The sequence below is a fragment of the Nelumbo nucifera genome, chromosome 5 (genome assembly GCF_055504915.1).
Source record: "Nelumbo nucifera cultivar China Antique chromosome 5, China Antique-T2T, whole genome shotgun sequence".
Lineage (NCBI taxonomy): Eukaryota > Viridiplantae > Streptophyta > Magnoliopsida > Proteales > Nelumbonaceae > Nelumbo > Nelumbo nucifera.
In genome coordinates this window covers 55857891-55874669 of record NC_142653.1, presented here as the reverse complement: position 1 = coordinate 55874669, position 16779 = coordinate 55857891, and the positions used below count along the sequence as shown (strand labels likewise).

The 16779-nt window shown below is 36.5% G+C and overlaps 1 non-coding gene across 1 annotated transcript; it reads right to left on the bottom strand.

The window, feature by feature from the left end:
• Positions 1–487: 487 nt before the first annotated feature.
• Positions 488–612, bottom strand: LOC148791627 (small nucleolar RNA snoR86). Its single transcript, XR_016076820.1, has one exon. It is a non-coding gene; the product is annotated as a small nucleolar RNA snoR86 (small nucleolar RNA).
• Between the last annotated feature and the right edge of the window lie 16167 nt (positions 613–16779).

The window sequence follows — 16779 nt, the reverse complement described above, 5'->3', positions numbered from 1 at the left end:
GGCAATAATGCCCGCCTATTTTCTACTCCTCACCACTTCAACGTTGAGTCTCAGGTATTCAACTTCTTAATCAGCAATGAACTAACTCCTTATCCAGAACTGGAGCATCAGTCTCAAATTCTGGTGAAGTACCCAAATTCAACATTAAGCGTTGAGCCTCAGGCCTTCAACTTAAACAAGTATTGATCCTCTTTTATCTTAAAAGTATCAGTCTCAAACTTCAGTATCATCCTCAAATACCAACGAAGTACTCAATTTTAGAGCTAAGTAGTAGATATATAAAGGTATCAATGCACTGAACCTGTTTTTCCTTTCAATTTTCTTCTCGAAAGGAGATCCTATTTTGCTTGTTCTTTTAAATTTTTCTTCATCCAAGAACAACTGCCCAATTCATTCATTTATTCAAATGTTTACTACTAAATTTCAATTATATTGCACTACAGATTATCATTTAAACATTTGTTATTGGAAAAAACTAACAAGATTGAATGTAGCGACTTGTTCGATGCCATATTCAAAATGGAGTGGATTTGCTAGGCATGGAGAATCGTTGACTATTATTTCCAACGTTTAATACAAGTTGCGTCATCTAATTTTTGGATGCCCTTGCTTTGCAAATTGGCTTCATTTTTTATGGATTGGAAACAAGCAAGAGGAGAATTCTGTCTAAAGAAATGTACCAGGAGACAAGTAAGACAATGCGTGAGACCAGATAAAACCCACCATGCTGTGTAAAGCATGCATAGAAGACAAGCATGGAACATAACAGGTAACACAACAAAGGATGGTACACAAGCATGAAACATACCACTGAAATCGCATGAAATATACCACTGAAATTGCAAGAAAATGGCACACTCTGCCTATGCTAATGATCCTCAATACATATTGCAAAATGGAAAACTTAATACACATACATTCATCATTAGATAAGAAGAAGAAGAAGAAGAAGAAGAAGAAGAAGAAGAAGAGAGATTCATATTCGAACCAACTAAAACATAGAAAAGAAGAAGAGAGATTGACCGCAAGTTTGAGATTCAAGTTTACCTCTGCTTTTCACCTCTAGTTGCTGGAATTCGATAAATTGGTTTACTCTCTATATGCGGTTCACCATTGTTTCTTCAGAACAGGTAACTCTCAATCGAAAGAAAGGCTCTCGATTTTTTCCCTTACTTCTACTTTTATTTTCGAGGGAAGTAGTTTCCAACCGAAATGGAAAGATCCCGTTTCCTCATTTTCATGATTTTAAATCCTTCCATTTTCCTTTCTTTTTTCTCGGTTGTGATCAAACCAAATAAGGGAAGATTTGGAATCTTCTGGAATATTCCAAATTTTCCCTTCCTTTCCTTCAAACCAAACATAGCTTAACTGTAAGACTTCATGAGAGGGGTTTAAATGAGGTAGAAAGTAATAATTGAATTTATATTTTTTATACTTACAATTAGAGATGGATTAAATACACAAATATGATCATTTTAATAGCCATTAAAGTTGATAGTAAAGTTGTAATAAAAAGACTTTTATACCCTTCTTCAAACAAAGAAATAGAGGGTAATTTTAATCCAAAACATGAAAATTGTAGGGTTCTCTCCTATCTTTCCAGTGCATCTTGAATCAGCCCAATCGGAGCCCGGATATGAGAGTTAGGCCCAGATTACTGAACGATGCCAAAACTGTGAAAAACCATCCGATTAGCCTTGTTTTCCTTCTTACGACTTCTTTCCTTGCCCTGAATCAAAATACCAGAGTAATGAGTCCAATTAAGTGTTAATTAAGTGTAAAAGGACTGAATATTCAGAGATAAAAATATGATAATTTTTATTCACATCAAATCCCCCTACACTTAAACTTTTCCCGTCCTTGGGCAAGACAAAATTCAAACAAGAACAAACTAACTATCATATTGAACTTTAAACTTACTCCTAACATGATGCTTGTCCTCAAGCATACCTTAACCAAAGCTTAATAATTTTTCTATTTTCTACTTCTTTCTCCTCTTTTACTCGTCAAAGAACAGTCTCAAATCACCATTCCTCTTGAACCCAAGTCAAATCAACAATCAAGGAAAAGAAGCATTTCACATAATGAACTTTTTAAGATTAAAATAAGCACTCATTGTTTTAATACTCAAAATGCAACAAGATTCAAATACCTTGCTCTATGCACTCATAGATCTTAAGTCAAACAAGGGATGTTATTACCATAAGCTTGCTTATGTATCACATCTCCACTACTAAGCATGAGTTCAATGCATTAAAAATCAAAAGGTGAAATGGGGCTTGAGGTTCTAGGGGTGAGTGCATTTTATGCTCCATCTCACCCTTTTCCTTTGCTTTTAGTGTGAGTGCGGTCCTCCTGAACCAACTTCCTTGAAAAATGAAAGACCAGGGTGCTCCTCTTATTAGTTGTATAATTTCTGGAATCACCTTTGATAGGGCCCTATTGGATCTAGGGGATAGTATGAACATACTTTCGTCCATTATTTATGAAAGGTTCAGGGTCGACGAGTTGAAATCTACCCCAGTAATTCTGCAACTTGCTGATTGGTCGGTCAAGACTCATCGAGGTGTCATCAAGGATGTCATTGTTAGGATAGAAAACTATTATTTCCCTATAGATTTTGTTGTCCTAAACATGACCCCAACTGAAGAACTAAACCATAACCCAATAATCTTAGGACGGTCATTTTTAGCAATGGATAATGCAAATATCAATTGTAAATGGAAATGGACATCTCATTTGGGGAGTAGAAGGTCCAATTGAATGTTTTTAATGCCTCTAAGCATGCAAACATAGGGGAAGATGAAAGCAGTGTGGACATAGTGGACAATCTCGTGAATGACCTACCTACCCCTTGGTTAGCTCGATCCGGTCCTAGTTGGTATGAAAACGAAAGTGAGTATGAGAGTTTGGATAAGAGAGATGAATAGTTGCATCTGGTTGAAAACGTTAAATATAGCGTTGGTTGAGAGGCAACCCAATGTAATTTTTTTCAGTTAATTTTAGGATTAGAGCTTTTTGATTCAAAACTAGGTGGCATACCTTGAACTCCTCAAGAAAACCCTACTTGTTGTTCCCTTTGGCCCAAATCTTCTATGCATCATTCTAGTCATGCCATTACAGACAATGGCATTTAAGTTGGGGGTGAAGAAAGAGAGAAAAATTGAAAAAAAAAATTGTGAAACTAAGCCTTTAAAGATGGAGAATTAAAATTTCACTGAAATTTTTAAAATTTTCCACTAAAAGAGATTCCCAAACAGAAAAAGTTAAGAAAATTGATAAAAGAATATTGAATTTTATAGAAATTGGTAGCAAGTGATTGGAGTAAAAAATTGGTCTTGTTTGAATATTGTCGAAACCGTTTAGAAATTAGAAAATACTCCCAAGTTTGCCCTTGTCAAGATAGGAAGAGAAAGATTAAGAAATTAGACAATATTCTTCAAATTGTTAAGAGACAGTGGACTACATTGAACAGTGTTGCAGGAAAAAAAGAGAGAGAGAGAGAGAATAAAAAGTCAATGGACACACTAGACTTAGTAACCGGGTCTCTTCAACTAGGTCGAGTGTCGAGATTCGTGTCAAACGGAAAAAGGAATGCCAAAGACACTTACCTAAACACTTAGTAATCGGGTCTCTTCACCTAAGTCAAGTGTTGAGATTTACGTAAAACGGTGAAAGGTAACAATAAAAATAAGTTCAGGGGTAGAAATCCATTATTAGAAATAATAAGAATACCTATTTGATTTTAAAATCAATCTCATTTTATCAAGACAGTTTGCAAATGGAAGGGTAAATAAGATTTTTAAGCCATGTTTCGGTAATATCCAAAATAAGACAGTTTTACCCCTAAAGCCCAATACCGATATATACAAAGTTTGAGAATGCTAAAATCAGGATGCTTGCTTAATTCTGTTAGGGATGACCTTGTAATGGGAAAGATCTATATACTCAGTGTAATTTTAAGGATGCATTGCTAAGGGACTAGCAATGGTTAAGTTGGGGGGTGTGATAACCCTGCACATTGATGCCTTAAGGGCATCAATTCAGGGGTATTTTCAGCCTTAGAATAGTCAAAGTATACCATTTTCCCAGTTAAAATCAATTATGTGACCTCTGAGGGTCTCTATGCAAATTATATAGAAAACTGAAAATTCTTTTAGGTTGAAGTGTAGTTTTTGGGAAGCTGGTATGAAGACCAACTGAGAGAGGGGGTGTTTTTGTAAAAAATTGAGAACAGGAGGGCGATTCCTATCTACTAAACCCAGTTGGCGCCCATCCTATTGTATTACCATGCTCCCCTCTCCTTAGCAAACCCTAGGGAGCCTTTTTAACCTAATCTTTTCACTCATAGCAAACCCTAGCTGCCCCTAGGTGTTTAATCTCCACCCTCCACCTCTTTTAATCTCAACCACTCATTTTAGGGCTCTCCTTTATAGCTTTTAAACCCAAGGGCACCACCTTTTCTGCTAACCCTCACCATTCAGCCCCTCACATTCAAATCTAAGCCACTCCCTCCATCTTATATCCCAACCATTCAATCTACGACACCACCTATTCTTTAAATCTTAACCCTTCAACCCTAGATGTTCTAATCTACACCCTCCATTTCTGGGTGCCCAAATCTCAGCCCTACATAATATTGAGCGCCCTCTCCTTTTATTTTCAACCATAGGATCACCCAAAAACCATATTAGCCATCCATTAAAAACCCTAGGGCATCCCTGACTTTGCTAAATCCCAGCTATTGGCCCCCATCTTTCTCCCTATTTCCAGTTGTGTCCACTCTTCTCTATAAAATGGGTCCTAGGGGCCTATAGAAAGGGTTGGTCAATTCACCTAGTTAACAAGGCTAAGGTTTCTTGAGGAGTTCAAGGGTTGTAGAAGGGAAGGATGCCCAGATCTTGTCAGGAGGGGTTCCTGTAAGCTGTTCAACCATTCTGCGACTACCGCCACTGGATCTGATATGATCAACCACTCTTTTATTTTCTTCATTTTCTTTTCTATTATTTTTATTTCTGCATTCTTATAGATTTAATTCTTGTTTGTTTCTTTGTTTTGTAGATCTAATTTCGTCTGGTTCAAGGTTAAGGTGGCTCGAGGGTTGTAGATAGGAAGGACACCCGATTCTTGTCAAAGATGGGTTCCTGCAAGCTATCCGGCCGATTTACAGCTACCGCCATTGGATCCGAATTCTGGATCAACTTTGTTTGTCTTTTATGTCTTTTGTTGATTTCTGCACTTTGTTAAATTCTGAATTTTAGTTATTGATTTGTTTAATTCTGAATCATTTAATTTCAGCAATAGTAGATTTTATTTTCTTATTTTTTGCAATTCTCGATTATATTCTCTTGTCCGGATCTATGTACATATTAAATTTTTCACTTGCTTCCCTATGGATACGGCCCATTCTCATCCCTTTACCGCATTAGTAGTTGTTTGAGAATCGAAATAAAATTATAAATATTTAAACTGGTGTTCTGAAGTGGTTAACGACATGCTTCCGGACATACCACTCCGTACTACATTGCCCGGGTCAAGAGAAACTAGTTCCAAGTTAGCAACCTAGTACTCCGGAAGATGATTGTACTTGAGCCCGGTGTAGGTAAGCTCGGACCAAACAAGGAAGTTCCATATCGAGTGAGACAAGTTTTCGGCGAAGGCATGTACGAGCTCGAGATGATGGAAGGGAAGCAAGTACCCTGTGCTTGGAACGTTGATAATTTGAAGAGGTACTGCGTATGACATCGAAGAGTCAGACATCCGCAAAAAAAAAAAACTTCAACAAGTCTAGAGGACCACTGATAACTTTGCATTTTGAACCCTTAAGGGCATCAATTCAGGGGTCCCTATGCAAATTGTGTCATTTTCCCAGTTAATTTCAATGTTGTAACCTCTGAGGGTCCTTGTGCAAAACTGGAAAGTTTTCATGGCTGAAATGCAGATTTTGGGAAACTGGTGTGAAGTCCAGCTGAAAGAGGGGGTGTTTTTGTAAAAAACTAAAAGCAGGAGGGCGCCTCCTAGCTGCTAAATTGACGGGTTGTTGAAGCCCTCAAAATTAGTACTAGTCCCACTATCAAATAATTGCAGTAAAAAGTGGTACTAGGTCGAATCCCATAGGGAGCAAATCAGTAATCTCTTAGCCGAATGGATAAAGTATTTGAGTGGAAAATTTAATAACTAAAATTTAAATGAATAAGAAAACAATAACAAACTAAACAAGAGAAAATCAGTCTTACCGAATTCTGGTTCAAGGGTTCGGGTGGAATCGATTGGCCATTGATCCTAGGTAAAATTCAACATTCTTGCAATTCAAGCATTTAACCTTAGATTTATTAGGATAACCATAATAAACCTTGTGTTTTCCTAATTCAGTTGATCAAACCCAACATTCTATCAACACTTATCACCACTCAACTGGGTACGATAGCGTTCCATGTTAAACAGTGATAGCATTAAGATTTGTGAAAATAGTTAAACCAAAACAACAATAATTGAGATAGCTGCAATTATTGAATCTTGTTCCATCGATTCCTTTTAGGTTAAACCATGCCAATACATTGGTCAAAGGCTATCACGAACAATTGACCCAAAAAGATATTAACCTAATTGCTACTTGTACCACTATTCGTGACAATTACGGATCATCGAAATCAGGGATAGCAGTAGGAAAATCAACATTAACTCAGTTTGTCAGACTAATTAATATTAACATCCAATAAAAATGTGCACAAGAACCAATGAATACTTGAATTAAAAAGCAAGAAAATAATTTAACTACAGAACCTCACAATGACACAATCGAACCTCCCCCCTTGAACCAGAAAAAGAAGCTTAGCTGCTCATGATCTGCGAAACCTCCATGCTCTGCCTCTCCATGGCCGAACTGCTCTCTTGAGTTTCTTGAGTTGCTTGGTGATCTCTTGGATCTTGGAGTGAGTGATGCTAGAGCTGGTCCGCCCCCCTCTATATATAGCAGAGGGAGAGGGCTGCTTTCCAACTCCTTTTAGGAGATTAACTTCAAATTTGAAAGTCCTAATCTGTTTTTGAACTAATCCTATCCTATCTCTTATCTAGTGATCTAATCCAATCTTCTTATCTTGATAGGATTACATTCAAGACTTTAGATCTAATAAGACTCTCTTTCAAGAGGTTACATTTGAAATTGGGACTCTTGATTCTTGATTTCGAGTTGGGCTGCTTTGATTACTTGGGCTGTTTCAAGGTACTTCTGCGAGTTGGGCTTCAGTTGTGAAATGGGTCTGGCTACGAACTTGCTCCGACTTCGGCTCATTTTCATACTTGATGCGGGCCGAATCTATCAAAACCCAAAACATAAACGTTGTGAGCCTTCCTTTCATCTTTCTAATGCTTCTTAAATTGTCCAATTCTGAATTGGGAATTGAGAGTTAGGCCTAAATTACTGACTGTCGCTGAAACTGTGCAAAATCACCTGATTTGCCCTGTTTTCTTCCAATTGCCTTCTTTATTGCCCTGAATCGAAATACAAGAGTAATGAGTCCATTTAAGTGCTAAAGTAATGTAAAAAGATGAAAATAAGGGGACAAAAATAAGGTTCTTTTCAGTCTCATCATAAATGCAGTTTAGCGCCCATCCTACTGTATCAGCATGCTCCCCACACCGTAGCAAACCCTAGGGCGCCATCCATTCTAATCTCCACCATCTATTCTAGGGCACTCTCTTTTTAGCATTCTAACCATAGGAACCACCTAACTTCTAATCCTCATCATTTAGCTCCCCACCATTAAATCTCAGCCATTCCCTCCATCTTATATCCTAACCATTCAATCTAGGGCACCACCTATTATTTTAATCATAATCCTTTAACCCTATATGTTCTAATATACACCCTCCATTTCTGAGCACCCAAATCTCAGCCCTACATAATATTGGGTGCTTTCTCCTTTTATTTTCAGCCATAGGATCACCCCAAAACCACCTTAGCCATCAATTAGAAACCCTAGGGCACCCATATTTTTGCTAAAACCCAGTTGCCGCCCCCTCTTTCTCTCTAATTCCAGTTATATCCACCATTCTCTATGAAAATGACCCTAGGGGCCCTGGAGAAGGGTTGGTCAATTCACCCAGTTAACAAGACTAAGGTATCTTGAGGAGTTCAAGGGTTGTAGAAGGGGAGGACAACCAGTTTTTGTCAGGAGGGGTTCCTGCAAGTTGTTCAACCAATCTACAACTACCACCACAAGATCTGATCAACCACTCTTTTATTTTCTTCATTTTCTTTTCTGTTATTTTTATTTCTGCATTCTATTAGATTTAATTCTTGTTCGTTTCTCTGTTTTGTAGATCTGATTTCGTCCGGTTCAAGGCTAAGGTGTCTCGAGGGTTGTATACAGGACAGACGCCTGGTTCTTGTCAGGAGGGGTCTTTGCAAGCTGTCTGGCCAATCTGCAGCTACCGCCACTAGATATGAATTTCAGATTACTTTTCTTTATTTTCTTTTGTTAATTTCAACTCTGTTAATTTCTAAATTTTAGTTATTGTCTTGTTTGAATTTCGAACATTTAATTTTAGAGTTAATAAATTTTATTTTATTTTTTTATTTTTGCAATTTCCAATTGTATTCTCTCTACTGGATCTAAGAAAATAACAATTTTCCCTCGCTTCCCTATGGATACGACCCGTTCTCATCACTTTACTGCATTAATAGTTGTTTGAGAAACAGTAAAAATTATAAATATTTAAACTGGTGTTCCGGAGTGTTTAACGATGTGCTTCTGGACAGACCAAGTTTTTGGCACCGTTGCCGGGGAAGCATGGAGAAAATTTTTTATTTACTTTTTCCAGATCTGTTTCGTTATTTATTCTTTTTCGTTTTATACCTCGATCCATTATCTCAGTTTAATTCTTGTTTCTCTTTGATTCTGCAGGACAGAATAGCGAAAGGTGGGGTACTGGAGTGTTGTGGGACTACAGGATGGAAGAGAAGAGAAGAAAAATTGGACTATGTTTCAAGTGTAGTCGTTCCATTTTATTTTTAATTTTCTTATTTTTATTTTCAAACTCTTTTTTTTAGTTGAATACTGGTTTTCAAATTTTTACTTAATTTTTTTAGATCCCATTTATTTTTTTCCTAGTATTATTTTTAGTACTATTTTGCTTCCCTTTTGTTTCTAGATCTATTTTTCTTTCTTTATTTTAATTTCTTGTTCGATTTTTTTGCTTTATTAGGTTTGTGTTTTTCTTTTATTTCAGATTAAAAAACAAAAAAAAATTCGTTGATTTTATTTTATTTTATTTCTTGTAGCATAATTTTCTTTTGTTTATTTTATTTTATTTTATTTTTGGTTTAAATTTTAGATTTGTTTTTTTCTTTTATTTCAGATAAAAAAAAATAAAAAAACAAAAAAGCAAAAAAAAATCGTTTATTTTATTTTATTTATTTTTTTCAGCGTATTTTTCTTTTCGTATTAATTTTTAGATTTGTGTTTTTCTTTTCTTAAAGAACCGAAAAAAATATAAAAAAAAATTCAGAAATTTTTTTCTTTTGTTTATTTTATTTTCGGTTTTTTTATTCATTTTCTTTTACTTTTTCTATTTCTTGCATAATTTTCTTTTTGATCATTTTATTTTCAATTTAATTTTTAGATTAGCAATTAGTTTGTTAGAATTTATTTTTGGTAGTTGTTAATTCTGTTTAGCACAATTAATTGTTACTTTATTTTCTGGTTGCAATTATTATTTGTTGCTTTATTTATTTTCTTTTCTTTTAGTTGTTTAATTGAATAATTAATTGCTAAATAGGAAATTGTTGAATTTTTCGAATTTGAGTCTCATTTTAAATTTAAATTTGAAGTCGAATCGAAATTTGATTTTGAATTTGAATTTCAAATTTCGAAATTTAAATTTTAAATTTCGAATTTAAAAAAAATAAATATGAAAATTCGAATTTAAATTTTCGGGATTTAAGTTTTAGAATCTGAATTTGAATTTAAATTCCCAAAAATTTAAATTTTGAATTAAAAAAACAATTAAATATATAAAATAAAAAAAATAAAAATTTTTAAATCGAAAAATAAAAAAAATAAAAAAAGTTAAAAATTAAAAAGAAAAGTTCAAATTTAAATTTTAGGAATTTAAATTTTAAAATCTGAATTGGAATTTAAACTCCCAAAAATTTAAATTTTGAATTATAAATAATTTAATAAATAAAATAAAAAAATTTAATAATTCTCTTGCATTTTCAGTCCATTATTTAGTTTTTGATATTCTAGAGCATGCATCATATAGGTTTATTTATTTGCTCAACTTATTATTGTTAGTTTTGAATGTGTTAGGTGTTCTTTTAATTATTTTAATTGTTCATTTTGCTCGGTTGTTTGCTTTATTTTTTTTAGTTTAATTGCTGAATTACATTTTATAAATAATTGTTCATGCATTTTAGTTAGTTGCATTATGTTTTGTTTATTTTGTTTTTCCGTTAATCCTCTTAAGGGCATCCAACTGAAATAAGATAAGGTGGGGATTTCATCACCTTTCCTTAGCCAAAAAATCACCACCCTTCACGTGCGATTCACCCTAACCCTAGTTTAAAATTTGGATAGGAAGATCCTTTAGGGAAGCCTCACATTTTGTTCAAAGGTGTATTGAATTTTAGGAGAGCTTGAAATTATTTTCCATAACCGGCGGTTGGTGTCTAAGGAAAGACGTTAAACAGCTAACCCTAAATGGGTATTGTGCTTACTTAATGAGGTCCTTGCGAGAGCAACGAGAGCCTCCCACACCCCCACCTCTTACCTGACTAACCAAAGGAAGTGGTGTAATTCCAAGTGAACCTAAAAGGATTCACATTGGCTGAACTACTAGTTTAGGAAACCCTAAATCAGCCCCTAGGTCGTGTGGTTGATTTGTTTGCCTTTAAAAAAATAAAAATAAAATAAAAATATAAAAATTAAAATCCAAAGTAGAATTTAGATTTTAGGAATTTAAATTTCAAAGGTTGAGTTTGAATTTAAATTTCAGAAAAAAAAGAAGAATTTTTTTTTAAAAATTACACCTCGAATTTAGATTTTAGGAATTTAAATTTAAAAAATTTCAATTTCAATTTTCAAAAATATGAAAAATAATAATAAAAAAAATTTAAAAATTAAAATTTGAATTTAAGTTTCAAAATCTAAATTTGAATTTAGATTTTGAATTTCAAAAAAATCAAAAAATTTAAACTTTAAAATTAAGTTTAAATTTCGAATTTCAAGATCTAAATTTGAAATTAAAATCAAAATTTAAATTTAAATTTAAAAAAAAGAAGAAAAAGGGGGTTAAAATAAAATGAATTCAATGGCCGGAGTTTGTGGAATGAGAAATTACTTCCAACATGAACCACAAATAGATTGGAACCATGTGTCTCAACAGTTGGACAAGATTAATGGTATGGTCCAAAGACTTGACAAAGTCCTTGCACGTCGTCAACAAAGTGGCCCATACCCAACCTTGTCATCCTATCCATCATGTTCCATCTGTGCAAGCCCGACTCATCATGTCAGCTAGTGCCCTGTGGCGGGCCCATGTCAACCAGTCCATCCAAACCAAATACATGTCGCCAACAGATTTTTCCAACCCAAGGCTAACCCATTCTCTAGTCCACATAACCCTGGGAGGGAAAATCAGCCTAATTTCAATTATAGGGCCCAAGTCCAAGAAAACCCCTGCTAGATATGCACTCTCAGTGGTCTGAAGCACATACCCACTGGGAGTACAATGATTACCATGGGACTCAACTGGCTCAACCATGTCAAACCTATACACAGTCCCAATACAACGTATCTAACTCCACGGCCCACCAATTTCAGAGGCCACAAATGCAAAGTTAATTCCAACAGATGCATCCTAGGAACCAACCAACCTAACCTTATCAGGCTTACCCACAATCTCCTTAGGCACGTATAATAGATGACCAATTCATGCAGCTTCAGCAACTGATCCTAAATCAACAATAGTCCATTAATAGATCAGAGAACCAAATATGACAGCTAGTCGAAGCCAAGGCGAGAAGAGTAGGGAAAATATCGTAGTTCCCTTTCCAACTACACTCATAGTTGGACCGTGGCGAAAGAAGAAATAGGCTTGCAACGAGAAGAGCAGGGAAGTCCATATTAACTTCCCTCTCTTCGACGATCCAACATATCCTAGCCTATGCCAAGTTTTTAAAAGAGTTGTGTACTCAAATGATGGAGCCACAATCGGCCTCACAAAAAATGATGCTCTCAGCAGATGTTAGTGCAGTTCTCCTAAACCAGCTTCCCTGAAAAAATTAAAGATCCTGATGCTCCTCTCATAAGCTATGTCATCTCTGGAATCACCTTCGATTGGGCTCTATTGGGTCTTTGGGTCAGTATAAATATTCTCCCGTCCATTTATGCTAGGTTCAGGATCAGCGAGTTAAAACCTACCCCGGTAATCCTGCAACTCGTTGATTGGTCAGTCAAGACTCCTTGAAGTGTTATTGAGGATGTCATTGTCAAGGTAGAGGGTTATCACTTCCTAGTGGATTTCATCATCCTAGATATAACCCTCACCGAGGAACTAAACAACATCCTGATAATCTTAAGATGTCCATTTCTAGTAACGGCCAATACAAATATCAACCGTAAATCGGGAAAAATGGACATTTCATTAGGGGAGCAGAAAGTCCCGTTAAACGTTTGTAGTGCTTTTAAGTATCCAAACCTAAGGGAAGAAGAGTTCAAGATAGATATAGCGGATAAATTTTTAAATGACTTGTTTACCCCTTTGTTAGCGCAGTTTGAGCCCTGTCTGTTAGAAGATGAAAGTGAGTCAGAGAGTATAGATGGAAAAAGTGCTTGGAAGTGTCCAGCTGAAGACGTTAAACTTAGCACTGGTTGGGAGGCAACCCAACATAGTTTTTAATGCTTTTGCTTTTAGGTTTAGAGTTTTTTCTATTCTTGATTCAAGACCAGGTGGCATACCTTGAACCCCTCAGGAAAACCCTTCTCGTTGTTCATTTTGGCCCAAATCTTCTTTGTATCATTCTAGTCATGCCATTAGGGACAATGGCATTTACGTTGGGGGGTGAGGAAAGAGAGGGAGAATTGAAAAAAATGTGAAGCTAAGCCTTTAAAGATGGAGAATTAAAATTTCACTAAAATTTTTAAAATTTTCTGTTAAAAGAGATTCCCAAACAGAAAAAGTTAAGGAAACTGATAAAAGAATATTGAATTCAGTAGAAATTGGTAGCAAGTGATAGGAGTCAAAATGGGTCATATTTGAATATTGTCGAAACTATTTAGAAATCGGAAAATACTCCTAATTTTGCCCCTTCCAGGATAAGAAGAGAAAGATGGAGAAACTAGACAAAAATTCTCCAAGTTGTTAGAAACAATGGACTACCTTGAACAATTCTTAAAAAAAAAGGAGAATAAAAGGTCAATAGACACCCTAGACTTAGTAACTGGGTCTCTTCACCAAAGTCAAGTGTCGAGATTCGCGTTAAATGGAAAAGGGAATGCCAAAGACACTTACCTAGCACTTAGTAACCGGGTCTCTTCACCTAAGGCAAGTGTCGAGATTCGCGTAAAACAGTGAAAGGTAGCAAAAAAAATCAGCATGCGTAACAAGTTCAGGGGTAGAAATCCGTTGTCAAAAATAATAAGAAGAATACTTGTTTGATTTTAAAATCAATCTCATCTTATCAAGACAGTTTTCAACTGGAAGGGTAAATAAGACTTTTAAGCCATGTTTCGAAATATTCAAAATAAGACAGTTTTACCCTTAAAGCCCAATACCAATCTATACAAAGTTTGAGAATGCTGGAATCAGGATGCTAGATTAATTCTGTTTGGGATGACCTTGTAATGGGAAAGATCTATATACTCAGTGTAATTTTAAGGTTGCATTGCTAAGGGAGTAGCAATGGTTAAGTTGGGGGGTGTGATAACTCTGCATTTTGATGCCTTAAGGGCATCAATTTAAGGGTATTTTCAACCTTAGAGTAGTCAAATTGTGTCATTTTCCCAATTAATTTCAATGTTGTAACCTCTGAGGGTTACTATGCCTATTCTTTGCAAAACTAGAAAGTTTTCATGGCTGAAATGCAAATTTTGGGAAGCTGGTGTGAAGTCCAATTGAGAGAGGGGTGTTTTGTGAAAAACTAAAAGCAGGAGGGCGCCTCCTAGCTGCTAAACCCAATTTGGCACCCCTACTACTGTATTAGCATGGTCCCCATGCCTTAGCAAACCCTAGGGCGCCTTTTAACCCATTCTTTTCAGTCTTAACAAACCCTATCCACCCCTAACTACTAAATCCCTACCTTCCATCCCTTCTAATCTCCACCATCCATTATAGGGCATTCTCTTTTTAGCATTCTAACCCTAGGAGCCACCTAACTTCTAATCCTCATCATTTAGCTCCCCACCATTAAATCTCAGCCACCCTCCATTATATATCTTAACCATCCAATCTAGGGCACCACCTATTCTTTTAATCTTAACCCTTTAACCCTAGATGTTCTAATCTACACCCTCCATTTCTGGGTGCTCAAATCTCAGCCCTACATAATATTGGGTGCCTTCTCCTTTTATATTCAGCCGAAGGATCCTCCCAAAACCATCTTTGCCATCCATTAGAAACCCTAGGGCACCTATATTTTTGCTAAAACCTAGCTGCCACCCCCCTCTTTCTCTCTAATTCCAGTTATATCCACCCTTCTCTATAGAAAGGACCCCAGGGTCCCTGGAGAAGGGGTTGGTCAATTCACCTATTTAACAAGGCTAAGGTTTCTTGAGGAGTTCAGGGGTTGTAGAAGGAGAGGATGCCCAGTTCTTTTCAAGAGGGGTTCCTGCAAGTTATTCAACCAATCTGCAACTACCGCCACTGGATCTGATCAACCACTCTTTTATTTTCTTCATTTTCTTTTTTGTTATATTTTTTTCTACATTCTATTAGATTTAATTCTTGTTCGTTTCTCTGTTTTGCAGATCTGATTTCGTCCAGTTCAAGGCTAAGGTGTCTTGAGTGGCTCAAGGATTTTAGAAAGGATAGATGCCCGGTACTTGTTAGGAGGGGTTTCTGCAAGCTGTCTGGCCAATCTGCAGCTACCGCTAGTGGATGTGAATTTCAGATTACTTTTCTCAATTTTCTTTTGTTAATTTCGTTACTATGCTAATTTCTAAATTTTAGTTATTGTCTTGTTTGAATTTTGAACCTCTAATTTTAGTGTTAATAAATTTTATTTTTTTATTTTCTGCAATTTCCAATTGTATTCTCTCTCCCGGATCTAAGAAAATAATGACTTTTCCCTCGATTCCATGTGGATACAACCCGTTCTCATCACTTATTGCGTTAGTGGTTGTTTGAGAAACGATAAAATTATAAATATTTAATCTGGTGTTTCGGAGTGTTTAACGACGCGCTTCCTGACACACCAAGCACCGAGCTGGTCAGGGTGTACATAGGAGGGTGGATTATGAGTCGCTCCCAAAGCCTAAGGGTTAAGGTGTCGAGCTGATAAAAGACCTCGACACTACACAAGACCTAGTTGCATCCTCGATATGAGCAACATAAGACCCTGTTGCCTCCTCAGCATGGGTAGTTCAAGGCCCAATCACCTCTTTGGCATGGGCGAAATAAAAAATCAGTTCGTGTTCAGGCTCACTGGTGTGCAGATAGGTCAAGTACCTACCCTATAGTGTCCATGCGCTTCGGCTTACATATCGACTTTGAATTATTCCTAGCTCTGCCTAGCTCATCAGCTCGGCACCTCAGGTTAATCTACACTTAGAAAAATAATTACGTAATTGCACATAGGGTGGAGAACAAAATGTACTTCATGACTTCATTGCAAGAAGATGGTTCTCATACATTCAAAAAAAGGGGGGAAAGAAAAGAGAAAACTACTTATCCGAGCATGGAGGCTCGGGACATGATATATGTATGGGGGGTCCAAGAAAAGAAGCAGAATCAGTCTTCATGGGGCTCTCCATCCTCGCCTTCAGTGTCTCCAACACCTTCCCTCAGCTCTTCCACTGTAGTGACCTCAACAACGCCAACTTCGTCGGTTTTCATGGTGGTTGGGCTAGACAACTTGTCAACAGTTCCCTCGCCGGTGTTGTCATCACTTTCCTCTTTGGAGTCGGGGTCTCCTCCTGGGATTGGAGTGCCATCTCGGTGGTAACCCCGACGGTGGTGATATCCTTGAGGTTGAGCTGAGGGTAGGCATGCCTGATGTGCCAGTGGAACAACTTGAAGCCATTTCTAAAGGCCTTGGTGGCGACTTCATCATGGAACTTGTCGTACTCCGGAGAATCTTTGTTAGCATCAATAGCTCACACTTCGGCATCTTTGATTTCCTGGGTATAAGCTGAAGGGATGAGAGATCCATCATATGGATGGCCAAACCCTACAGGAAGATTGGGCAAAATTTCAAAAATTTCTTTACTCCCTTCTGGGAATCCTATTCCCAATTTAGAAAACTGCATTTTTAAGGTTTGTTCTTGTAACCAAACTGGACCAAATCTGAAACCAAAATTACGGAGGGATATATGGAATCCATGCAAAAAGCTCCTCCCAACGTAGGTGTTCATGCCCAAAGAGTGCACCAAATCCTCCCTCCACTGAAGATGACACAACTTAGGATGAGGTGGAATCAACTAGTAGTTCTTCACCAAGAACTTATGATTCTTCAGCAAGAATCGAATGGGACAGTGACCAAAGCTTCTAAATTATTTCTTTTAGCAAGAAACAATATCAAGATCAAATCTTGATCAAATCCAAGAACTGGAGATCGAA